Source organism: Apodemus sylvaticus, chromosome 18 (assembly GCF_947179515.1).
Source record: "Apodemus sylvaticus chromosome 18, mApoSyl1.1, whole genome shotgun sequence".
Lineage (NCBI taxonomy): Eukaryota > Metazoa > Chordata > Mammalia > Rodentia > Muridae > Apodemus > Apodemus sylvaticus.
In genome coordinates, this window is record NC_067489.1 from 51,563,357 (window position 1) to 51,590,854 (window position 27,498).

General features: G+C 36.2%; 1 pseudogene; it reads left to right on the top strand.

Moving 5' to 3' along the window:
• The window catches only part of LOC127668470 (KAT8 regulatory NSL complex subunit 2-like), a 128,478-nt pseudogene extending 107,438 nt beyond the window's left edge, over nucleotides 1-21,040 (top strand).
• Nucleotides 21,041-27,498: the final 6,458 nt, after the last annotated feature.

Consider the following 27,498-nt stretch of genomic DNA (forward strand, 5'->3'; position numbering starts at 1 on the left):
TTTATTTGTTTCAGTATGGAAGTTATCTGAGCTGTATTTTCATTCTTCTTTATACTTTCTTCATTTAATTTAGAGTCAGGATCTCACTGTCTTCACCAGCTGATCTTAAGCACACCCTGTAGTCCAGGCAGCTTTGACACTTTTGCTCCTTCTACTTCAGTCTTTCAAACATGTAGAATTACAAGCCCCTACCATCATGCCCCAAAGACTAATCATTTATTACAAATGAAAGTAGAGGTGGCGGTGACAGCTCTGTAGTTGAGTCTGCTCTTGAAGAACATCCAAGTTTGAATCACAGTACCCATATCAGGGATTCACAATCACATGTAACCCTAACTCGAGCAGATCCTTCTCTCCTTTTGGGACTCTGTCAGCATTCATACACACCTGTACATATATACATGTAAGCACATACTTAAAATAAACCTTAATAAAATGAGAATTAAAGCAGGACTCAGTTTTCACTCCCGAGATTAGCAACATAACTAGATGATAAAGATACAGATATGAATGAGTACTAGTTAATGAGCACTTTATTGTCAACTTAATAAATTTAATATCTGTAACAAGAAAATACATTCTTCTCTTTTTGTATTTGTATGATGTATTCATTCAACCAATATTATCCTTATTCTGTAGATAAAAATACATTTCAGGCAGAAAGTAGATGATAAGCACCTTACAAGGCTAGCATCAAGAATAACTGGAAATTGAGTTCTTGATTTTAGACAATAAATATACCATATTTATACCATAACTAAAGGCATATCTACCAACATCCCTCTAATGCAAAGGACATATTTGAAGTACATTAATGGTCTTTATAAACTTCCATCTGTCCTCTGACATTTGAAATCATTATTTCTACCAAAAACCATTCCTCTGAATTAGAATTTATCTGTGTTGTGGCTCAGTTTCTTGGCTTTAGCTTCCCATGTTTTACAGTTAGGTCTTTCTATGGATCCTCTTATTTTCGGACCTATTACCAGTTTCCTTTTTGTTTCTGATAAACAAAGTCATTATTTTTCTCTCCTACCAATTAGGGTTGACAATAAGCATATCTACAAAATTTTAAAAGGCAATACTTTTTTGGAGTATAAAGAAATAATGTTTTTCAAGGGAAGTTGGTTTTAGTCTTTTTTTTCTATTACTTAGCAACTCTCTTAGAAACATATTTTATCCTTACATGGATTCTTTTCCTCCAGAGAGCTCTCTGGATCCCCATCCTCTCCCCCCACCACCTTAGCTCATCCATTACAGGAGACTGCTATACTGAACTCAAAGTTACTCTTTGGAAACACAATCCATTCTAACTATGCATTTTGAGTAAGAGAAACACTGGTGATTTAGACCTATAACATGATGTTCATACCACCTGGGCAGCTCAATAGAGCTGGCCCAGATTGCAGGGATTGCTGGTGAAACAGCTCAGAGGGAGTGAAAGCAGAAGAGTTGTTCTAGGCCCTCCCACTGGCTGCAACACTTGGGATAATGGGCCTTACACTTCACCTAAGCAGCATAATAGACCTGGCTCTGATGGAGTGGATGCAGGGGAGCCAGTCTAAAGGCATAGGAGCAGGGGAGCTGCCTCTGCACCTTGTCAGCTGCTACACTGGGAGATCTAGCCAGTGCAGTGCTGGAGAATATGCTCTGGTGGTATGGGTGCAAGCAAGTTGTTGTGCTGACTACTCAGCTACCACCCAGGCCCAGATTCAGAGCTTTGAGTTGGCACCCCAACATCTACTCCCTCTACAAACAGAAGGCATGAAAGGGTTGACCCTATAGATCAAAACTCCAGAATCTCCATGATACAGGACAGCAGCAGAATATCCAAGAAGTGTTTCTGTTAGGACCCAATGTTGATAGTGTAGCAGAAACCAGAGTCCTTGAACCACACCAATGACTCATTGTAATGAACATTTCAAGTAAAGAAGTATGGACAAAAAAGTACACGGTGGGACACACTGTGACACACTGTAGCTTCTATGGAGAGATTATTTATTTCTTCTGTGGGTGGGAATGAGGTTGCATGGGTGAAGGGCCAGTAGAAATGGATGAGGAGATGTGTGAAATTGGGTGCATGATGTGAAATTTGCAAGAAGTCAATACAAATTAAGTTGCAAAAGGAGGAGGAGGAGGAGGAGAAGAAAAATAAAAGAAGTTGTCCTTTGCAATAAAAACGATATGAAAATACTCAGGATATCTTTTTTAATTCTTATTTCATTTATTTATTTATTTATTTATTTATTTATTTATTTATTTATTCTCTCATATAATACATCTCAACTGCAGCCCCCTCTCCTTCTCCTCTTTTTAGTTCCCTCCCATTCTTCTTTCCCTCAGATCTACAGAACCTTTGTTTACCTTCAGAAAAGAGCAGGCCTCCCAGGAATAGCTATCAAACATGACATAACAAAATACAATAAGATTAGGCAGATACCCTCATATCAAGGCTGGCTAGGGCAATCCAGTAGGAGGAAAACGGTTTCATGAGAAAGCAAGAAGTCAGAGATGCCCCCATTCTCATTGTTAGGAGTCCAGCAAAACTCCAGTGCTAAAGAACAACCACAGCCTATATGCAGAGGGCCTGGTAGGCTCCCATGTCCTGTGAGCCCCTGTTATCCCTGCTTAGTTGATTCTGTGGAGTGTGTTCTCTTGGTGTCTTAGAATGCTACACAAATCCTTCCTTCCCCTCTTCTGCAGAGTTCATGAGCCTTATGTGTCTTTGCATTTGTTTCCATCAGTTGCTGGAGGAAGGCTTGCTGATAACTATTGTGTTAGGTGCCAGCATATCATTAGGAATAGTTTCATTGACTTTCTTTTCCTGTCAATCATATTTAGATCAGCCCTAGGTCTGAGCCATACAGCTTCTGGATAATGGCCATCTGAGTAGTGTCAGCCATCAGCTCCCTCTTATGGTGTGGGCCTCAACCTAGATCTGTCATTGGTTGGCCAATTCCACAAGCCATGAGCTACCACTGTCCCAGCACATTTTGTAGGGAGCACAGATTGTGGGTCATAGCTTTTTCCCTTGAAAATAAACTGTAATTCCAAAGGTCACATTAATTAATATCTTTTTATTGTGAGAGGAACCTTGACTACTGCCTTCACATTCAAACTATCCTTTGTATATTAGAGCTGCAGAGTAATCCAATCACCAAATTATAAACGCCCCAAATGGTGTTATCAGTATCTCAATTTCCAAAGCCACTGTCTTTTATCACACATACTTGGTTAATTTTTAATTTCTAATAAAACTACATGCTTAAGAAAAAAGTAAGAGAAAATTTTACCTTTTTCTTTGATGAAGGATTTACTTGATTTAGTACTTATGGAATACATTTATTGTATACACACACACACACACACACACATAGACACAAATACACACAAACACACATTTCTATCTTCATTGTTAAGGTTTGTTTCTCACTGATATTACAGTAAAAAATATTCCAGTCTTCTAGAGTCTACTTCTGGTCTCTCCTCTTACACATTTTCCCCTTCACATCACAATATAAACTATCTTTCTGACACACAAACTTTATTTTCTCTGCCCAGAACTTTTACTATCTTCAGGTTCCCAGATGATGAAGCTTAACTCTTCCCTGTGCAACGTGATATGATTAGTGAACAGTCTTTACTAAGGCTTTAATGTTCTGTCAGCTGCACTGATCTCACACCGATCCTGGCTGGCGTTGCTGTTGCTGTTGTGACTGGCCATGTATTATTTTCAGCATTTAGGGTATATTATGTTAGAGGAAGAAGAATAGATCCTGATTTCACATCAATATGCTTTGGGTATATTATCATAATAATGATAATAATATATGGTGTTTTGAATGTAATTAAATTGGCCCAACGATTCCTTAAAACTATTCAAATGAATGCATGCTGACAAAAGAAGTATAAAATGAAAGCATAAATGAAAAACAGAGGAAAATAAGCATGAACAATGAAAATGAAAATAAAACATGTGATATAAATTGAAGATAACTATTTTTCCACATTGATATTCATGACCGTCCTAGAGTCATGAATAGTTCTGTCCCTCAGTTAGCTTTAATAGTGTCAGGTTTTAATCTACGTGATCCTATTATCAGGAAATACACAAAATGCCTAATGTGGCTATTTAAAATATACAAATTTATTGATAACATGTACTTAGATATAATACATTGTTCAAGTGATTTCTGAGCATATCATATCACACAATGCCACTATGCTGTTGATTCATGCTAAGGTAGATATATAGTGCAAGAACTAAAGCCCTCTAGGACTTATAGTTGAATCCCATCATGCCCAGCATCCGTAACTGAGAAATACTATACTTAAATAAACTCTACCTAATAAGGAAGAAAATAACGACAGTGCAATTTCATAGTAAAGGATTCCAACTTACTATAAACACTCATATTTTTCAAGATTTATAAGAGCTATGTATATCCAATCCTTGTGCTCTATAAATACAGATAAATATTCATCAAGAAAGGAATGACTCCGATCTCCCAAATGATAAATATCTTTTACATAACATTTCCCAGAAAATGAAATACAAATAATTTATTTTTAAGTAGCTAAAGATATGGTATATAGGCAATATAAAAGTCTTATTGTTTATAATTGGGTAGTGGAGCTGGTACCAGAAACAGGATGATTACTTCTAGATAACTAAGAAATGGTCAATTGGCATAGAAAAATATGATTTCAAATAGACATGTGAAGCAATATTGAAAATACAAGGGATACACATTAATAGAACCAATAAGATGATCTGAAGTACAATGTTAAGGTGTTTTCCAAGTTGGGCTGTTTATATGGGAGACTTAGGGTTTGATTCTTCTACATGCTTTATTCTGGGTAATGGGTATTCTAGCATCCATTAAGGATCAAGGGTAGAGCAAAATTTTTACTCTTTTATGACACCAGTAGTTAAAGATCTGAAATCATTGAGACAGAAATAGAAAACTAGAATTCCACTCCAAGTGTGAAACCTGCAACAACATTGCAGGGAGTGCTGGGCACAGACAGTGCAGCATTCATTTCCCATACATGCTCTGCTACCCTGCAGAGGAAGTCTATGTCTGGCACATTGTAAGAAAACCTATAAATAAAATATGTACAGATAAGGAAAAAAGAATTATGAGCATTCTGGAAGAGGGCTAAGTGCTCTTAAATTAATGAAGAGAAACCATAGAGATGGTGTACCAGATGACTTCAAATATTGAAATATGGCCTATTGAATAGCATTTTGATATGGGTGATTTCAGCAGAGAGAAACAGTCCAAATGAAAGGCTGAAAGAGGGGAAGACTCAGGATATTTAAGCCCAATGTAAGAGACATTTGGGACACTAAACTGCCCAATAATGAAACAGTACAGTTCTCTAAGTATTATGCTATCTCATTCTGATAGAGTGGGCCATAAACATCTGTCACAGCTCTCCTAGAAGATAGATGACCTAAGAAACAGAATGGATAAAACCATTTCTAAGCTGTTTTCCAACTCTTTCAATGAACATTTAGAACATACTGTTAGTCAGAACTTATATTTTTATAAATATAAAAGTAATAATGTAATGGACTTGTGTAATCTTCTGGTAAAATTTTATGTATGGAAGTTATTATTTAATGCTATTTAGTAACATGGAACAAAGAACAGTTGATGTTTAATTCGTTCTGAGGGGTCAAGGATCACAAAGTCTGTAGTTTTTGAGCACAATCTTTGGAGATGAGGGGATTTTTAAAGCTGGCAGAGAGAAATTGTATGACAGAGGCAACAAAGTACATGAAGTGAAAAATGGGGAAAATTTGTACAATGTTAAGAGAATTGTGAATTGAATGTTTTGGCTAGAATTTTGGGTATGGACAGATTAAGATGATAATGAGGTAAAAGTTATCCTAAGGGCTAAATATGGATGCTAACCCTGTTGGATTTATACAGAGATTTTTTAAAAGGTGGTTACTGTGATCCTGTGTGATCATTAGGAAGATAATGCTTCTTTTAATGTAATGATGCAAAATATAGAAATAGTAAAAGAAGCCAAAGTGCAGCAAGTATGAAGGACAATGAAGCTGAGCATCAACTGAAGGCCGAAGGACTATGAGCCCTGAATGAATTTCTGAGCTAAGTAAGGTGGCTTGGGTTGTCGTTGTGTGTAAGTCATGCAGAAGGTGTGATCCCAGGATACTGTCTCTTCTATTGGGATTATTGAGTGGATATAAAGTAGGTCAGTAGTCTACTTAGAAAAGGTTCAACACTGAAAGGTTTTTCCAAAAGAGAAATGAGGGAAAATAGAGTTCATTTTTATACTCGTTGATTTTGAAATGCTGAAAGAAATAGTTGGGAATTCACATGAAAATTATGAATCTGGAAGAGGTGAATGTGGTGAGCAAAATTAAGGTTCATGTTATTTACCCACCCACATAGAGAAGAAAGTCAAAGTGGTAGGAATAAAGAAGCCACTGAAAGAAAACTTGTTTTCTTGTAGAAGAGTGAATCTAGAACTCTGACCACTTCACATCTCTAAGGCATCTAGGAAAGAAGTAACATGGTTGTTTGTAGAAAAAAATCCAACACAGCCACAGGGATACCTATATCTCCTCAGAGGGAGTGGACTTTCCCAATTTGCTCAAAAATTAGTTTTCAGGCATTGCGATGTGCAATATAAATGTTTATTTTTGGTATGGCAAAACCTGAGTTTTAGATTTAATGAATATTAAGTGGTTACTAGGTTAGAATATTTCAGGAAATGGTGACTGACTGTGATGCAGAAGATGATTCTGACTGGAGCATCTTTCTGTGAAGAAAATGCAAAGCCTACCAGGGGTGAGGGCACACATCTGAAATTCCTACACTTGGAATGGGAGATGATGGGAGGATCAAAGGTGCCTTACACTATATATTAATATCCTGTCTTTAAAATAAAAAGAAATAAGAAAAAGGTAGAGGGAGGAAGGGGAGGAAATAAGAAAATTAAAAGCACAATATACCTATACATCCTAAACAATCTCTGTTGGGACCGGAACAAAATTCTGTTCAATAATACTGGATCTCTATCTATAAATATTTGGGACTAATTCACTACTCAGAGTTGTTTTTTTGCTATGTGGAAATATTAGAAATATTATTATTGTCTAAATAATATTATTAAATTTATTTATAGACTAGTTTAGCAACATTTTAGCACTCTGGAGATGAGTAGTTGTTCACACTATTCTGCATACATCTTTATCTTATTTCCCATGATTCCTAGTATGAGAACTTTAATATGTACTCTTCCTGATTCCTTTCTCTATATGGGAATTGTGAGAGGCAGACATTCTGATTAAGCTACTTTAAATGATGGCTGATTTTAGTGTAGGATACTGTTCTGTTCATTTGGGAGCTAAGCTTTTATACATTTGGTACATCACAGAGTGTCAAGAGATCGAGGCTATCAATCAGGAGTGGCAGAAAATATCATGGAACATCAGAACTACCAAAACTAAAAATGGCTTGATTTCAGACACGAGGAAAGAGTAATAAATGTTATTACTGTAGTTCATTTGTAGAATGAAGATAGCTATAAATTCTTTATTATCTCTTTCATGAAGGATAGTTCTTATTCCCATCTCCTGGACTCTGGTCTGGCTTTAGTAACTGTAGCACATAAAATTGGTAGATGAGAGGCTAGGTACTAAAGAAGATCTGTAGCTCACACAGACCTCTTCAAACATTTACTTTGAAACTACCAGCCACATTAAGGAAAAGGTGACACAAAGTCCTCATGGGAAGAAAATGATACTTCAGCCTCTACTCCTAGCAAAGGATTCAGCCAACATCTGTGATGTAGCTGGCCAAGTAACAGATCCATACAACACATGAATGGTTCATTTTTTCCAGTCCTTGGTAATGCTCTATAGCACGATATATAGCAGTTATCTATGAGCATGGTAGCAAATATATACTAATGAGAAAATGCAATATTATTATTAATACATACTTTATTTAAATTATGAAGTTTTAAAGTGGTGTATAATTAAGCTAATTCTATATTAAGCTATAGAATATAAGTTAAATGTCTGGACATATTAATACAAATGGAAAAACAACTGCATCATTAATAGTTCAACTCCCTAAAGGAGAGGCTCATATCTAAAGCTACACTGAACACTACCTTTGATTAGATTCAAATGCATTTTGTATTGTCTCCTCTGATTATAACTATGGACAAGGGTATATGAGGAAAGTCCTAAGGACAAATTATTCTTTTTTTCTCTGATAAGAAAGAACATTCAGGAGATGGATAATTGTGACTAAAAGGCCATTGTTAAGTCGTCAAAGATAAGTTGCACATTGCCACTATAATTTTAGTAGATATTTCATTATGAATATGTTTTCAAACTTCTTTTCCAGGGATACTTAATTGGTAATATTGCATATTAGAAACCTGCTTGATTTTCTAAAATATTCCTACAACAGTCAGATTAGTAAGGATTATAAATGGAATTAAAATAGAAATGTTATCCAGACACACCAAGAATGTTGCTAATAGATAGTTGATAGAATGAATTATCTGTCCTGGCATAATATGATGTTTGATGTCATTGAAGTTCTCTATTTGCTGTGTTATTTCATAAAAATATTTATTGGAAACAAATGCTTGAAAAAAAATTAGTACTTTAATTTGTAGTACATGAGAGCAAAGCACACACGGTTTAGAGTAAAATGTAGGTGTTTATAATATGAAAACAAACATTTGGGCTTGTTAAAGAATGTGTGTTACATCAAGAGACCAGTTGACTTTTTAAAGCAGCAGTCCACTCGAGAAACTGGAAGGGCACAAAGCCATTTTCCCCGTTACCTTAACCAGTTAATGGGGAGCTATCTCTAAAATAGTGCAGCAAATGGCCTGAAGCTGGCTGAAGTTGCACAATATAAAATAGGCTAGGTCCATTTACAGCATGTTGTGATACGGCACCCCAGCGTTTGGTAAATATTAACTAGATTGAAATGTCTGCTTTGGAATGCTGACATGCTAGTCTCTGTTCCAGGGAAATGCTTGAGACACTCCACAGGGTAGAGTCCTTACAAACCATTCCCATAGAATTCAGCAAATAAGAATGCACATATTTATGTAAAGGATTGATGGGGGAAAGTCTAGTCTTGTCAGAGTAGCACTATTTTGAGCCTGGGCAAGGATTAATATAGAAACCTGGGAAAATGTATAATATGGAACTCACATATGCACATTATTTAAAATTCAAATGTGTACAAGACATGCTATGCTGATAAATCAGCAAAGGAAGACTTAAGGTGCACCATTCCTTAATGCAGTTCCAAACAAGCAACAAGAGTATTAGAAACATCTGCAAATATCTCCTCCTACGCATCTGAATTTTGCCTTGGATTTACTGATTTTCTCCCATGCCAAATTCAGCTCTGTTCAACTTGACCTTAACTATTTACTTCTCTGCAGATCTGCAATAGACCTGGACTAAATTCTGAAACATGTAGAGAAGTCAGTTTGTCTCCTCATGCCTGCCAATTTCACAATACAGTGAAGCTACAAATGTTATTAAGTTCCTCTGAGGCTGGCACTCTCCAATTTTTTTTTATGCCTATTCTGCCAGGGGGTCCTTGGCTTCTGTCTGATGCCTCTGAAGCCCCAACCATATGGTGGTTTGTTAATGTGGCTGATGTAATTTACATCCTGTTCAAAGATGACAAAATTCTAAGATTTGCCCAGTGTTTATTTAAAACAATTTAAAAGCTATTGGAAATTGATCATTCCAAGTTGAGCCACCCAAAGATTTTGTAGTTGTTACAGAGTATAATAAAATTAATCTTTGAGCTTTTCATCTTCCTTCTAGAAAGTTATTTAACAATTTTTCTCTGTCCTATGGCACCCTAATAAAGGACAGACATTAGACTGTGTAGACACTAAACTCAAAGCTAGACATTTAGAAAAGCTATTTATCAAAAACATAATTTATACCTTTGTGAGAGATAATGAGAAAGAATAAAATGAATAAACTTCACTTGGAAGAACAAAAATATCAGGTTGAGAATAAAAGAGAAGCCCCTGATACCAAAAAGAACAGAATTAAGAAACCTTGTTCTGAAAGATCAGTATTTCATTAATTCCAGAAAAATGAGTCAGGAGTGGAAGTAATCATATCCAACTATCTACTACATTTCAGGCTCTTTGGGTGCTAGGTTATATGTCTTAAGTAGATGAGTCTATGTATACTAAATGTATTTTAACAGGGTGCATCCATTTGGTGATAAATATTTTTATGATATATATATTCCTGAACATTTATTTTGAAATTTTCTGTATAATGAATATTTCAAATCTGCTTCCCTTTGGTGGGTCTCATGGAGTACTGCGAAAACATATGAGTGCATAAACTATTGATAACAGGATCAATTTCAGAATTCTCTGATACTGCAGTATTCATGTGCAAATCACTTTAACTCTGATTTAAACAGTAAGAGGACTATATCCCAAATAACTATAGTTACAATAATTTTAAAGGGATGCTCACAGGATTATACTGAGAGCATATAATATGAAGGACAGAAGAAAAAGTATCGTATTTGTGTATTTAACATGTGTGTGTGCATACATATATGCTTTGCCGTGCATATGCAAGTCAGAGAACAACTTGTGAAAATCTGTCCACTAATTTAATCAAGTAGGTTCCAGGCAAATGCTGGTACCCACTGAGAAATTTCATTGGTACTTTTGGGTTTTGGGAGGAGGGAAGAAGGCAGAGTCTAACCATATAGTTCAACTTAGACTAAGAACTGCTATGTCTTAACATCTAGCCTGGAACTCACTGTCTTTCTTGCTAAAGTACTGGGATTAGAGACATGCACAAAGTTTAGTTTAGATTTATGTGATGAAAGCTACAATGAACTTAGAATAGAATGATAGAAGAGGTTTCACATAAGCCCCACGGAGGTCGTAGGAGGAAAACCTCTAGTATGTACACAAAGAATAGAGGGGAAAGAATGAAAGCACAGGATTTAGTCATCTAGTAGAAACGTGCCAGCATTTAAAACACCGACGTAATTCATTGAAATTGTTTTCTGATTGCTGGTACCTGGTATTCAAAAGAGTGTATGGACAAAAGGCTATCAAATGACAGAACGAGTTCTGATATAGAAAATATACTATTAATGTCATTTCAGAGATAAGAATCTATTAAACTCTTAAAACTATCATTTGTAGGTTTGGTACAGTACCAAAGACTTTTACAGTTACTTAAAAAATAATGTCAACACGCTCCGCTAATTTCCTTCTTCATATCTATGTGAAGCCATATTTTCTATGTATAGTTCGACCAAAACAACACATTGCAACAGATTAAATATGGAAACACATTTGACAGTGCATCTGTTTCCAATTAAGCCATACATTAGAAATATTTTCACAATTATAAAGGCATGCCATCCTTCTCACATTTTTATTGCTTTTGAAAACTTGTTTCCCCATAAAACATTTTGTTTATATTAATATGCAATGTATTTAATGTTTTGTCCATAAATTAGTTGACATACAAAATATATTTAAATATCTCATTTTTAACATTTAAGTATTTTTCACTCTACCTGTTACAATGTTCTTACATTAACTCTTGAGATAAATATGATTGATTATGTAGCCCCCTTGAAACAGCATTGTATTGAGGATAATCAGTGACTTTAAATTTTTCATGAGGTACTGAGTTTTAAGACTGACTTCTGACCAGTGGGATGAACTTATGAGCTTTGAAATCACAGAGATGTGGTGTATATCTTTGTTCAGATTATTTCCTAGACAGGACATGTTGGTCAGTCATTGGAGTAGTAACCTTGGCTAAGTTACTGGTATGTCTATAAATGAAATAACACATTCTTAAAATATAATCATTAGTAAATGTTGGTAATTATAATTATTTCTAGATCCCCATTTAGATTATAGAAATGAGTAAACATTCATCTTGTTATTTACAAGAGATATAATTTTCCATCAGAGCATTGATTTCTCATGTCATAAATGACTGATGTCTATTAGACTGATGTCTAAACTTTTGTTGTAATGATTTACAAAAACATCCAAACCCTATAGGTTCATGGAGACTGGTGAATAGATGGCAATCAAAGAAACTAGGAAACAATACATTTTTACCCCTAAACTGTTGATTAATGATGTCTTTGCTGATTGGACGTCAGTGTGGGCTCCTAGTGTTGTGATGTGTCTCAGCTGTGCCCTCCTAGTCACCAAGATCTCAGGCTTTGCATCTTGGAGGTAGAGGAGTCACTATGAGTCTGAGAAGGGTAAACAATCTTTGTTCTTGCCATCTGTTTATTATATTCTGGCTCCGGCCATTTATTCTGTGGGCACTGGAAACTGTTTTAATGTAAACTGGAAGAACGTGAGAAAGAGGAGATGAGTAATCTCAATGTGTGAGATTTGGGATGCAAAGAAATGACTTGCGTGTGTGTGACAGAGAACTTGATTCTGAATTAGAGTTGCTGATTACTGGTAATGTACTACTCCGTTACTCTTACATTCAAATGCTTAACAGTTTGGAAGCATAGTGGAAGGGAGTATGATGCTTTTAAAAACATGATTTGAAGTGATTTGTTTTCTGTTTCTGTACTACTATCATTTCCATTTTACAGATGAATTAGAAATTCCAAATGATTGTTTTGCATAGTCCCAATGTCATAGCATCAATTTAAAACATAAAAATGTGGATTCTATTTTTATCTTGAATATGTTAAATGATGAGGGTAGAAAATTACTTTCTGTCATAAATAGAAATATGGCCTGGTGGTGGTGGCTCATGCCTTTAATCCCAACACTAAGGAGACAAAGGCAGACATATCTGATAAGTGCCAGCATGGTCTACACAGAGAGTTCCAGGATGGCCAGAACTACACACAGAAAGTCTGTCTTGAAAGTCCAGAAAAGGAGGGGGAATGAAGGAAGGAAGAGGAGGAGGAGGAAGAGGAGGAGGAAGAGGAGTAGGGGGAGGAGGAGGAAGATGAGGAGGAGGAGGAAGAAAGAGGAGGGCAGGGAAGGATGGTAGGAGGAAGGGAGGAAGAGAGAGGGGGGAGAGAGATTTCACCTTGTATTTACACCTTGTTTCTAATAAACACTATGTGAAAGAAACTTATATTAAGTAATACAGGAAATTCAGCACGTTTACTCTCCCATAATATCTCCATATCTCAGTAAGCCAAGGTATGTTATGCATTTGTCAACAAGAAACAGCCTCTGGCACATATATTCTAAGTATAGTTTAGAGGTAGATAACATGAGGATAAAATAAATAAGATAGTTAAAGAAAAGACAATAAACAATAACTTTAACACATAAATAGTTTTAAATTTGAAATACTCCAGAAGTTAGATTGTAGCATATTTTAAAGATTTCTCAATTATAGAAAGTGAAGAAAGATGTTTTAAAAAAATAACCTGAGTGTCTAGTGTTTCACGGAATCTTGGGGAGTAGTTAATCACATTTCTTAAGTGTCTAGTGCAGAAACTATAAATCATTTTTCGACTTTCTTCTAGAGATGTGCAAACAAGGCAACAAAATTTCATTTTTCAACTTTCAACCTAAGCAAAAGATAGAGACCTGATCTTGATTAGACAGCTGTTTGCAATCCTAAAAATGAATCTCCCTAGCGACTTCACCCTTAAGAGCAAAAGGAAATATTTAGTAATGCTTATCAATCAAATTTTTCCAAGGGTAAGGAGGTGTGGGAAACATTTATTCTGCGATAAAAATTTCTGATTTCTGGAGTAAAATATAATTCAAAAGCTATGCAAAAAAATGTGCTGACCTAGTTTTACAAAAATAAGTGTTTGAGTTCTTTGGGAGGTGTTTCACTATCCCCACATCCTCCCATTTTAGACCATGTGTCCTATGTGCCCCACCTGCCTCCAGATTAATGCATCTCTCCACTCTAATCAGAAAAGCTTCTTGCAGTACATGACAATTAACAACACAGAGACCCACAGTGAGTCTAAAAGAGTGCAAAACAGTCTGGTCTAAGTAAGACATCCACTTCATACTCACTCTCCCCAAAACTCAGGGAATGGGGAATCATTGCAGGAGAAGTGGCACAGCTGTTAGAATCAGAGAGAGTAGATAGCGACAAGGGATCAGTTCTTTCAGGACACAGCAGTGCAGATACTCAAACTCATTTTTTTTTTCACAGCATGAACAAGATCTACACAAGGTCAAGGCAGAGAAAGTAACTGAGTGGAAGGTGGTAGTCATGGAGTCTCACCCCTAGCTAAGGATCTATTAGCAACCTAAAGCTGCGGAGAAAGAGAGAGTTCATTCCAAGATTTATCCTCACAGGGACTACCCATCCTCTAGTTAACTGCCCCTACACTGACTGGTACGCACAGTGACAATGCTGGGTTGAACGACCAAACAAAACCTGAAGTTTTGAAAGAATAGAAGGAGTCAAAGGGAGGATTTGGAGCAGAAGGAATGGGGGTAGGACTTGATAAAAGCACACTGCATGCATGCACAAAGTCTGAGAAGAATAAACAATCTTTGTTCTTGTCATCTGTTTATTATATTCAGATTCTTGTCGCTGGGCCTCATTATTTTTCTTTACCACTATAGATATCATCTCCTGTTTTACTACTAGCATTGCTTCACCTTATTCTTGTGTATATGTATGTGTCCATACACATATATCTGTTGGTATACGAGTGTGCGCATGCATGTGTGCGTGCATGTGTGTGCGCGCGCGTGTGTTTATGTATGGGTAGGTGTTGTATATGGAGATGTAGGGGTAGATGTGGGTGTATATGTATATGATGTATATGATGTATATGCACATTTTTAAAACAGAACTGCTAGCTGAGTTCTAGATGCCTATTCGTAAACTTCCTAAGAACAAACAACTCCTATGCTTGCCTGAAGGTCCCTGAATTGTGAATATGTGGTAATGAGATTTATCTTCTGGTAAATGTTTTCAGTGTATAGGTTGCAGAATTTTCCCTAATTGAGACAGTGCTTAATTTACTGAGAGGTGAACATACTTACACATTCTTCAAGCGGCTGAGCATTGTGGCATTTCGTCTTTAAAAACTGGTAATGCCCAGCCACAATTAGGCGCTCAGTGACACTAAGAAATTACTTTTTGTTTAGATCGCTGCTATTTATTTTAGACCTATAATGTACTTTTTACATTTTAATCTTTTCTAATATATCTCTCCATCCAATGTATCTCCTATGTAACAATTTCTAAAACAATAAAAATTAATTTCTTTAATATTCTTTGCCCACTTATTCATATCTGCTTCAACATTCACTTCTTTTTTAACCATTTTTAGAAGAAAATATGTTCTTTTTTAACTCCAAAGAGACGTTTATCATCCTATACCTTTCTCCGTATTCCAATCAAGTCCTAGACTTTTGTTATTTGGCAAGCAATTATTTATTTAAAAATTTATTCATTTCTAAAAATGCCTATTTACTGGACAATAGATAAACTAATACTAACTTATAAGATATTTTGATAACTTACGTTCTAAGAAATATTTGTAAGGTTCATTAGCAACAAAATGAAATATTTCTAACAAGTCAGAAAAGGTTTTCTGGGGGAGTCAGGATGAGAATAAAATGTTTCCTGTTTGATAGGTAAGAGAAGGCTATACTGGTCTTTCATGACATGTCTTAGCATAAAAAAATTAACATTTCTAGTTAAGAATTTCAATTTAATTTGAGCATACATCTGCTTTAACCTAGTGCTAATGAGACAACTGAGAGAAAGCTAAGAAACCTTCTAAACACTGAGTTAGCCTAGAGTTTCCTTCAGAGAAGTTTGCATGGGCAAATTATACCAATCTGTTTGTGCAGACTCTGCTTCTAAAATCTCCATCTTTTCCTACCCTCTGTCCTCACAGGAGATCGGTATACACTCTGCTACAGTGGAATTGCATCCAAGCCAGTTACACCCTTATAGTGGAGGTTTAGAGTGGTCAGCTAAGCTCTTATATTGGAGGTGCACAGGAGAAATATACACCCTCTTACAGAGGAGGCACACAGGAGCCAAGTCCTATTTCAGACTATTATTTTTTCTTTCTGATCACAGATCAACACAGACTTAGTTGCCAAAATCAAAGAAACAATTTCAACATCCTTCTCCAATATAAACTTACTTTTGACACAACAGCTTGTTATGTTGTTTTCTGTGGTATTTTGTTTATTTCTCGGATCTATTAAAATTTCTAAGATTCCTTTAATTCCTTTGCCTCAGAAGCACTGTTTTACCATGATGTTCCAAAGGGTCTATGAGAAAAACTGAGTACATATGGAGGTGAAGTCTTCAAAGCTCAAGAAAGAGACTAAAATTTCTCCCCAACTGGAAGATTTCTGAGGTAAGTGAGAATCACCTCTAGTTTTATAGCACATAGAAAAACAGGAGATGGAAAAATTATTCTATAGGATGACAATCTGAACTCCCTAAAACGGGACCGTAGACACCACACCTACAATTCTTTGAAGAGTTGGAAGTAACATCTTTGAGGCTAGAAAGAATCGCTTTGCTCCCTTGGTAAGAAAGCTATCAGTGGCAGAAGGATAAAATAAAGCATTAACTCAAAGTGTGATCGTGACAACTATACCTATTCAGAGGGTGATAAAGGCTAGTATGGCACGCAGAATTCCCAGATGGCTCTAAAAATTGCCTGCCCCTTGAGTACGTTTCCTTCTAGTCATTTATGCACTAACCTAGGTGTCAGTCGGAAGGGATTGCATAGCTGCAATAGGGTTAAAAATTGTTGACATTAAAATAAAACCATAAAGTAAGGTCTATTGAGAAACCCTGCTGACTGGCTGTAAATTAGCTACCTTTAAAAAAAATTCTATAACCATATATATGTATATATATATGTGTGTGTATATATATATGTATATATATGTATATATATGTATATATATGTATATATATGTATATATATGTATATATATATATATATATGGAGGATTCCATATACATATATATGGAGGATTCTTTGATAATTTTCTAGTTAGCTCATAATTTAATTGAATGTAACATTAGACTTTCCCAAGTAAATTATGGTTTCAAAACAACTCATTATTGGCAGAACTAGGGAAAAATTTATAACCATAGCTATAGTAAAAATAAGATATCACTCTATGTGTGTGTGTGTGTGTGCGCGTGTGCATGTGTGTGTGTGTGTGTATGTGTGTGTGTGTAACATTCATTTACAATGCTGCATACTGCTGAAATTTACTGTTTTAGTAAGGTAGTCTATATACAACAGCTTATCTATGCTACAATCTAACAGTGAATTGTTTGTACCTCTAGGCCTTCACAAATAATGTTGTCACAAATACATCAGCTATTTCATACAGACATTTGGAATTGGTACAAAGACTTTTGAATAATTATTGATCAGTATCTGAAAATTTTAATCCTGATACAAAAAAATTAGCTGCCCTTTAGATCAATGTAATACTATCAAAGATCTTCAGGTCACAATCAAGATATTGTGGCAATTACCTTAATATTAAATGTTAGATTACATTTAATATTATTAATTAAATGTTAGATAATAACAACTGTTTTATACTCTTCACTAATATATCCCTTTGATATTTATAAGCTAATAAAAAGTTCATCATAGGGTACAATGAATTAATAAGAACTGTGCTATCTTATTTTCACTACAGATATGCTTATAAAAATTTATTCCCCAGTTCTGCCAATAATGAGTTGATTCAAAATTATAATTTACTTGGGAAAGTCTAATGTTACATTTAATTAAGTTATGAGCTCACTTGATAATTATTATCAAAGAATTCCCCGTGCCTGATTGTAAGAGAAAATTTTCCTCAGTCCTATCATTTGTGTATGTGTCTGTGTGCATGTGTGTGTGATTGTATATGATTTTGTGCGATATGTAATGTGCGTGTATGTCTGATGTCTCATGTAGACATGAGGAGGCTTTAGTATGACACATAGGGACTTTCTCAATCACATTCTATTGCTTAAGACAGGACCTTGAGACTGGATAGAATGGCTAGGCTTCAAGCCATACTGATGCTCCTATTTCTGTCTCCTTGGCATCAAGATCACAAGTTCATCTGCTACAACCTTACCAAATGAGCCATCTGAGGCCTGCCACTCACATTTCTGAACATATTTGCAAACAAAACAGCAATTACTTCCATTTCCCCAGGGGAAAATCTTTTGAAAGTTGTACGTGAACATCTTTGAGAAGTCTAGTGTCTCTTTATGGGACAATGGGAAACTTTTTTTATCATTCAGGGTAATACAGATAAATCATTCTTCCAGATTAAATCTCTGATTAGCTTTTGTGCATTATAAAATAGCTGAGTGTCTATGTTCTCAGTTGTGCAAAACCATTGCATCTGTGACACTGCCTGCTGTAGTAATAGCTACTATTCCATGGAACTTGGAAATAAGAGAACCACTCAGACATACAGCATGAGTAGGAACAAAATTTGCCTTCCAGAGTCCTGTGCCCTCTCCTGACTTTGATGAAAAGTGCCAGATAGATATTTAGCTGAAAATACTTTATTATCTTGGACTGTTCAAATTCCTTGTGAATGATTGGTATCTCTTAGGTGTTCCTTAGATTATAGAACATATTTTTGTTGAGAAGCAGCCAATATATTTTTCTTTGTGTTTTTTTTTACAATTTATGATGAGATGATTGTTCTACATCAGATTCTGGGTGTACAACTTATTTTAAAAGTTCATACAGATAATTTTTTTAACCTTCAAATACCTCAGCAAAAATTTTATCTATCTTTTGTTTAGTTTTACTTCTTCATTTGCTTGTTTATTTACTTATGTTGCTTACATGCATGTCTGTGGGTAGGAGTCTGGATGTAGATGTCAGAGAACAAATATTTAGGAGCTATAACGATGTAGTTCCTGAGGACTGAACTAAAGTTGTCAGGTTTGGCAGCTAATACCATTACTATCTGAGCCATTCTACTGACACCAAACTATTTTCTTCCTCATATCTGTTGGGGAGTTTGACATTCACTTCCACTCCTATCTTTAACCTTTGCTGTCCATCTACAAATAAGCAGTCGATGAGATCATTACATTGCCATCAAACGTCTTTAAATGATAAGAACTATCAAGAGATTCTGGAAACTTCCCTAATATTAATCACTAGATTAATTTTAAGAACTATGAGGAAAAATAAAAGAATAATGGTAAAAGAATGTACATTGCTCATTCACAAATACTTGCCAAAGTTTTGAGGTGAAAAAATAAATACCTTTGCACAACTTACCTTTATGGCTAATTATAGAAATCAAAATGTTCTCCTTACTTTTCCTTTTGGAATGCTTGAATTCTTTGATAAGAAATGACTAAATTTTTTCTAATACTTACTTTCAGAGAGCTATTCCATACTTAAGGAAAGTAAGAAGTCTGAAAGAGATAACGTCCAAGCATTTGTTCAACACTTCAGTTCAGCAGCAATGTCTTGAATGGATCCCTTGAAATTGCTGTACTCATTCAAAGAACCTTGAAAAAGAATCAGAATCTGGTAATTTGATGACTCTATAGCAAGAATCACTTTGCCCCTCTATTTAATAGGGTATGCAAAGGGCTAATAAGTGGGCCATACATGTACACAGTCAGTTTTCCTCCAGATCTATCTAATACTAATAAGTTGCAATGTTCTTGAAATGTCTGATCTACACTTAGGGTGGTAATAAAAATAGCTGACCGTAAGTTTTGCTTTGTTTAGCATCAGTTAGATTTCAAGTTTATGTCGTGTTTGCTCCTCAGACATCACCAAAGTATAACAGTTTATGGGTAATTTTGAAGGATAAGAAAAATATAAAACATTTCAAAGCTTTGGCTAATATTAAAACTAACAGTTCAGTATAAGCTGTGGGTCATCTGTAATCTGAGAAGGTAACAAGTTTTTGGGTTTTGTTTGTATGTTTTGGGTTTGGTTTCTGTATTTTACTGGAGGAAATGTATAAGATGATAGTATTCTGATAGAGAGTTATTGAGGAGTCAAAGACAGACAATGAGACAAAAACAGGAGTCAAAGACAGAAAGACAATGAGGATTAACTTTATGGAAGCCAAGCATTCTCAACTTCTCCATTTACAAGAGTCCTTCTAGCTCCATAGATACTTGTCCATAGTTTTAGAGTATTTCTTGAGAAGATGAACTGTGTCTCCAGAAACAATAAACATACCTGACACCATTCATGTTTGTCAATGATGGCGTACATTGTGAGTCCTTATGAATCTTGTGATTAAGCTATTCTTTCTCTTACATTTTTACCAATCCCTAGAAGATACCAAGTCAAACAGAACTTCTCAAAATACTGAAAGAAATATTGGTGAGAGCAGAAGGCCAGTAGAGAGAAAATTTTGGTATGAACAGGATTCAGATCACATCTTGCCAACGAGTAAGGGAGGAACACCCCAGTGCCCAGATCTCAAGATCCCTTTCTTGTTCCTTCACTCACCACCCATGCTCTCAGTCACATCTAGAGGGGCTGGAGTTCTGCATTAAGCATACTCTTGAAGACAAGAATGTACCCTTCAAACAATGTAGTTACAGTTCGATGAAGAATAGAAAAAAGGTGCCCCAGTGCTGCCCCAAAGACCAAGAAGAAAGATGGCGTGTCATTCTGTATTGAATATGCTTGAAGGAATGTCCTAGCACTTCATGCTCAAATGAAGAAGAGCAACCCAGGCCCTGTGGGTGAAACCCTGTTGTGCCAGTTGAGCACATACGCTAAAACAAAGTTTGGCTGGCAGATCCCAGAGAATAGCCAATGTGAAGTGAGCTTCCTGGATACTGGATGAAGACAGCTAGAGTGATGGAGACCAGGGACCCATGACTATGGATCAGACAGGAAGAGGTGAAGTTGATACAATAGACAGTGATCAAAAAGGTCCCCTAAAACATGCTGGTGTCTATGCAACTGAAGAAGTGGCTCTTACTACGAGAAAAAAGAGAATTCATTTGCAATCTTTGTACATTGATCAGTTTAAATGACTGTAACAGCTGCTTTTTGGAAATAGAGAGAGTGAGAGAGAGCAAAGAGAGCGAGGGAGAGAGAGAGAGAGAGAGAGAGAGAGAGAGAGAGAGAGAGAGAGAGAGTCTTTCCAGTCAGAGGTTCTCTGCTCCAATCAGTCTCTTCAGATGAGCAGACTCTGCCTTACCCATATCTGACAGGATACAAATACAAATCATTTTTTCCTCAAATGATGCCAGGAATCTAAAGAGGTACTCTGCAACAAACCAGTTCCTGAAAGCCATTCTGAGGATCCCTGCTGACCACTGCATTTCCAGTTGTCTCCTCAGATATATAAACCTGAGCAGGACTTGGATGTTGGGGGTGATGAGATGTCATACCCTCTGTCACTCTTGCCTTTGATCCTTCACTAACTCTTGAAGATCATTCAGTCACAGAAACTGCCTGAGGCCCAGCCCAGATGCCGTTGGCTGGGGATGGGTGCAGATCCCAGGGACCCCGAAATGTACAGAAAGTCTGTGCACCATTCCCTCAACATGGATTGCCTACTACAAATGGAAAACCAGAACCCACTTCTATCAGCTGGCAGTTCATTCTGGAAACTGTTTGCCTTTGGATTTGAACTTTCCATTCTTCAGATAGCGTATCTCTGATCATCTTTCCTGAACAGGGACAACTCAGACCACACTGTTTTCTTCTGGACTTTAAAGTGCTATAGACAAACTTAATCCAAGTTTTTGCAGAATGGATCTTTAGTATTTAAGTTTTGGGATTTTCTTTTTCAAGGAAGAGTGTAAGGTGATCCCTATCTTTGGGATGCAATGCATACTGGAGACTGTGACTAGGGAAGAGACATTTCTGTATGGGGGCTTCCTAATCTATGGACAGAAATCCACATGGATGTCTAGGTAGGGTTGGAGTCAAGAACAGTGCTCTTCAGGTGTTGGCTGCTAGTGTCTGGCAAGCTGTATCTAATGCTTTGTATCAAAGCTTTTCCTCTCCTCCACATAATTTGGCAATATAAACCCCTTTTCTTAGTGAACTGTGACTGAGAAAAATATCCTATAAGTCTCGACTTTCCTTATTCTTGCTTTGAACTAATGCACATTTCTGTGGTGAATCCTCCATGTAAAATGTAGTGAAATCACTGTATAAAGTTTCTATTAAAAGTTAAAATGTTATGAAAATGTAAAAAAAAAAAACAAAATATTGGCTTGCCTTTAATTTCTTCCTCGTCCATAAGAGCATAAAGATTATAAGCCATAAATCTAAAAGGAAACTACTCCTTCTGGCAGAAAACTTGAAGGAGGAGGTGTTTCTCTGCTGTAAAAGACAACTCCTTCTGTTTTATCTTTTCCCAGTCTGAGGAAGTGATGACTTAAATGCTCTCCCAGCTTACACAGCTTATCAGCATATCTTTACAGCTGTGAACAGGCTGGCTCTCCATCACTTTAATATCCCTTCACTCCTTTATCAAGAAGGCAGAGCGAGCTGATGAAGCTAAGTTACCCGAGCATTTCTTTTTTTCTGGGTTCAAAATCTCTCTGTCTCTCTGTCTCTGTGTCTCTCTGTCTCTCTCTCTCTCTCTCTCTGTCTCTCTCTGTGTCTCTCTCTCTGTCTCTCTCTCTGTCTCTCTCTGTCTCTCTGTCTCTCTGTCTCTCTCTCTCTCTCTCTCTCTCTCTCTCTCTCTGTGTGTGTGTGTGTGTGTGTGTGTGTGTGTGTGTTTTGCTTGTTTGTTTGCTTTTGGTTTTTACACAGGATTTTCCTGTGTACTCCTGGATGTCCTGGAACTTGCTCTGTAGACCAGGCTATCCTCAAACTCAGAGATCTACCTGCCTCTGCTTCCAAGTGCATGCATTAAAGATATGTGCTCCCAACACCCAGCTCAAACTTACTTACTCTTAATGAGTAGTGGTGTACAGCAAATGAGGTTGAGTTCTAAATCTCTTTCTATCTGACCTAGCTATTTGAAGACTGATCATCCCACTAGTATTTGAAAAGAAAGAAATAAAGGAAGGACGGAAGGAAGGAAGAAAGAAAGAAAGAAAGAAAGAAAGAAAGAAAGAAAGAAAGAAAGAAAGAAAGAAAGAGAGAAAGAAAGAAAAACTGGTTCCTTCTTTGAAACGGACTTTTGTCACATACATATGTGTCAGAATATGGGAAAGATTGCTAAAGTTTTTGAAGGCTTGATAGTTAATTTATCAGAACAAATACAATTAACATGAACTTACCATTCAAATTAATAGTTTAAATTACAAACAACATCTAAGTCTATTCTTTAAAGTAATAAGATCATAGCTGATATTCATGTGTCACTACACTTACAGAGGAATTTTAATCAACCAATATAGCTGCTCTGGCAAGGGAACACATCCAAAGAAACCAGATCACATCTGGCTAGAATACAAGCATGTTCTAGATTATAGAATGGCTAGAATACAAACATTATAGAATGATCTGGCTGGAATACAGACATTTCCTTAGGACACATTTTAATTCTTAGCAATCGAGGTAAGGTTAGTTTGTAGAAGGAAGCAGCCATGTTTGAAAGAGACCCCCAATTGAAAAACAGACAAAGTTATCAATCAGAGAAAGATTAGACAGAATAAGTCAGAAGTTGAATCTATAAACTCAGAGGAGAGCAGGAGATGAATAAAGCCTACTTAAGAGTGGAGAGGAAGGAAAGAGGGAGAGAGAGAGAAAGAAGAGAGAGAGAGAGGTAGGGAGAGAGAGAGAGAGACTGTTTTAGGATAGTTTTATGAAGACAGATGTCAGAGAGTAGCAAGACATGGGTAAAGATGGAATGAGCCAGAGACTGAGTAGGAGCCAGAAGATTAGAACATATTGCCAAAGTTCATATGAGGCCAAACAGAGCAATTCAGTGAGATTGACTCAGTCAGCTTGGAAGATAAGATTGTACAGAGGCTAGAAGCACCCAGGCTGAGGTCTAAGGATAGTTAGAACACAGGAAGAAATATTCTGAGTTCAGTGTGAGCCACGTATTTGCACAGCTTGGGTGTGGTTCTCATCTCATGCCTACATCTGAGGAAATAAAAGCAAAATTTATAACCCTGACCGTAAATAGATAAATATTGAAATATTAAATTACTTAAACTGAAGGCATCTTCATCACTTGACTTTAAATCATATCACAAACTATAATAATCAAAATTATATGGTCTTGGTAGTGTAAGGGTCTGTGATTCACAAAGAATAATATCCCAGTCTCAAATAGTGTGGAACAACAAAGAGTGTTTATTCTGCAGAAAACCTTTATGCAGGTGTCTACCATGTATTGGTATGGAAGACAGAGGTGTAGACTTTGCAGGGTCAATTTAAAGCCTCTTAGGATAAGAGAGACATTTATCTTTCTTTCCCTTGAATGGTAGGTTCTATCTCCATGGCTACAGGTCTTTTTGTGATTGGTTAAGGCTCTGGAGGACTTGGGGGACTTTTGCTTATTAACTATACTTGGTTCAAGCTAGGAGGTAAGGCAGTTTCCTGATTGGCTGCCTATTGGGGGGGGGAGTGCTATTTTTTCCTGGAATTGGCTTGTTTTGGACTTTTCCAGTTGTGCGAAATTAAAGCGTAGGCCTAGTCTCCCAAACTGCTGGTTTGCAGCCTGTCATGGAGTCACCCTGGCTTTGGCTCACTCAGTCCTCTCAGTAGAAGAACAATTCCATGCAGCAACAGAACAAAATAGAGAGGCAACAAATGAGTGCACAATTATTGTCCAATTTCTATAATAATTCTGTGAACACAAAATATGGAAAATATACTATTCAATAAGTGGAGATTTTAAAAAACCATTGCGTTCAGGTCAGTACCAACTGAATTTCTCCATATTCTATGACTCAAATATGTGGCCACCTCAGCAAAAGCATCTTACTGACAAGTTCTGGAATATCATCAAGAACATTGGCAATAGCCTGTAATATTTGGGCTCTATCAGAGTTTATTGACGAACAACTTCAAAAGAAGTAACTCATTTATTGGTATGGGAATTTTGTATATTAACTTTTGTTGTCTAGTACAGGTATTGTTGCCCCATTATGGGTTAACTAGCTCCATGTGAGCTCTTTTAAAGATTGTATGTATGCATTGCATATATCTTTGCAATACGTATACACACATACATTCATGCACACACACACACTCACATACACACACACACTTTCACATGCACATGCACACATAAGTTTCTAGAGCAGTTGGGTTCCATATGATATATTGTAATTATTTCTCTCTGTATTCTCTCCTTGAACATTCTTTCTCCTCCCCAGCCCCAGTTTGACCCTTCATGTTTCATTATTTGTTTTTGTTTTTTTTTTTTAACACTTTATACCAATGCATCCTATATCTCCTCCCTGGAGAGTCCTCCCATCCCCACAAATAACATGTTAGTAATTTTCTGATCTCTATGAATATTGAAAATGAAACACACATATGTAAAGATTCACAGCTAACATCCAAAAATTAGATAAAACACTATTAGTGGATTAGGGTCTGGGTTTTCTTACTCAGAATAATTGATTCCATTTCTATCCATTTTTCTGAAGATTTCTTAATTTAACTTTTTTTAATGGCTGAATAATAAGTAGTACATTGTGTAGATGTACTATAGTTTCACCATCCATTCATCAGTTGGTGGCACCTAGTTTTTTTCCATCTCCTGGCTTCTGTGTGAATAGAGAAGTTATGAACATGCAAGTAGAGGAGGGTACAGAGTCCTTTGGATATACACCCAAGGTGGGGCATCTGGATCATGCTGTAGGTGTATTCCTAGCTTTTTGAGGAATGGCTCCACTGATTTACACAGTGGCTGGGCCAATATGACCTGTCAGCAGTGAATACGTTGTGTTCCTCTTTCGCCACTTTAATTCTGGCATTTGTCTTTTCTTTAATCTTTATCTTTCTACTTTGTTTCCTTCTTTTTAAAATGTATCTTAACTCTGAACTGGGTAAGAAGACAGCTCAATGTACTTTTAAATTTTAATTTCCCCGAAGACTTAGGATGTTGGACATTTTTTATAAAGTGTTTCATCAGTCATTTGTATTTCATTTTTCAAAACCCTCTGATTAGTTCCATGTCTTTTTTAAGCATCATTCTCGTATCAAACAAGAGACTCAAAGATACAAAGTTCAAAGAGAGATGTGCTGTTGGGATCTGTGGGGAATTGGAGAGACAATGTAGTATGTAGATATAACAAACACATACACACGTGTATGTGTGTATGAAATTTTCAGAGAATATTTTAATAAAAGTAATTCAACATGGATTAATGATATAACCAAGATACCCTAAATACTATAAGTGCTAAAGAAAATACAGAGAAAGTCGAATTTTTAGTATATTACCAAAACCACAAGTAATAAAATCAAGAGCAGAAAAATGGTGTATAGCAATGGGAAAACTTTCTGCCCAGTACAGGAAATAAAAACAAAGAAAGCTGGGTGGTGTGTGGCGGTGGGGGACACGCTTTTAATCCCAGCACTTGGGAGGCAGAGGCAGGGGATCTCTAAGTTGGAGGCCAGCTAAGTTTACAGAGCAAGTTTTAGGACAGCCAGAGATAGAGGGGAACCCTTTAAAAGAAATAACAAAATAAAATGAAAAATAAATAAGTAAATAAACAAATAAGTCATACAAAGAAACAAAGAAACAAAGACAGAAAACCCAGAGCATGTCAGAAAATAGTTACAAACCAATTGTGTGTGTGTGTGTGTGTGTGTGTGTGTGTGTGTGTGTGTGTGTGTGTGTGTTCTTTATTGTGGCCCTGGAGATCAAGCATGAGATTTTAAACATGCAAGACAAAATATCTACCATGACATCCCTACTGCCTGTTAAGTCCCTAAATGCCTAACTTTATATAAATACAGCCAATTGGAACACAGAGAAGGACGTTTTAAATTTTATGATATTAAAATGCCCAAGGTGTATAATTTATGCAGACATCATGACTACCGAGCCTGTCTCAGGCCGGTTTCTTTCAGCATTTACAATGTTTTTTAGTTACTAAGGAAAAATATTGTTATCTGTCAGAAGCCAAAGTTACTGTAATACAAAATATTTTTCAAAAATAACAGCTGACAATTGCAAACAGGGTTTCAAGCAAACAGGTTTTCATTTTAAATACTTATCACTAAATTAATAAAAGCATCTCCCCAGCAATAAATAAAATCAAATAGTTACATGTCTATTTGGAGGGGAACTACTGTCTTTCTTTTGTTGGAGATATTATTTTACTTTGCTATTTTATCATAATTTAGATCTTTGCTCATGATCTTAAAGAGTCTTGAGTTTACAACTTCTTATCAACAGACTCAGTCAATCATTCTAAGAAAGCAATGGAAACAAACTCTTCATCAATAGTGGGTTTACACTAATTAGAAATAGAGCATGTCACCATCATCCCAAGACCTCTTTGGCCTGTGTAGGATTTAACCCAAGAAAAGTTCCTGCATAATTCTTAGTCATATA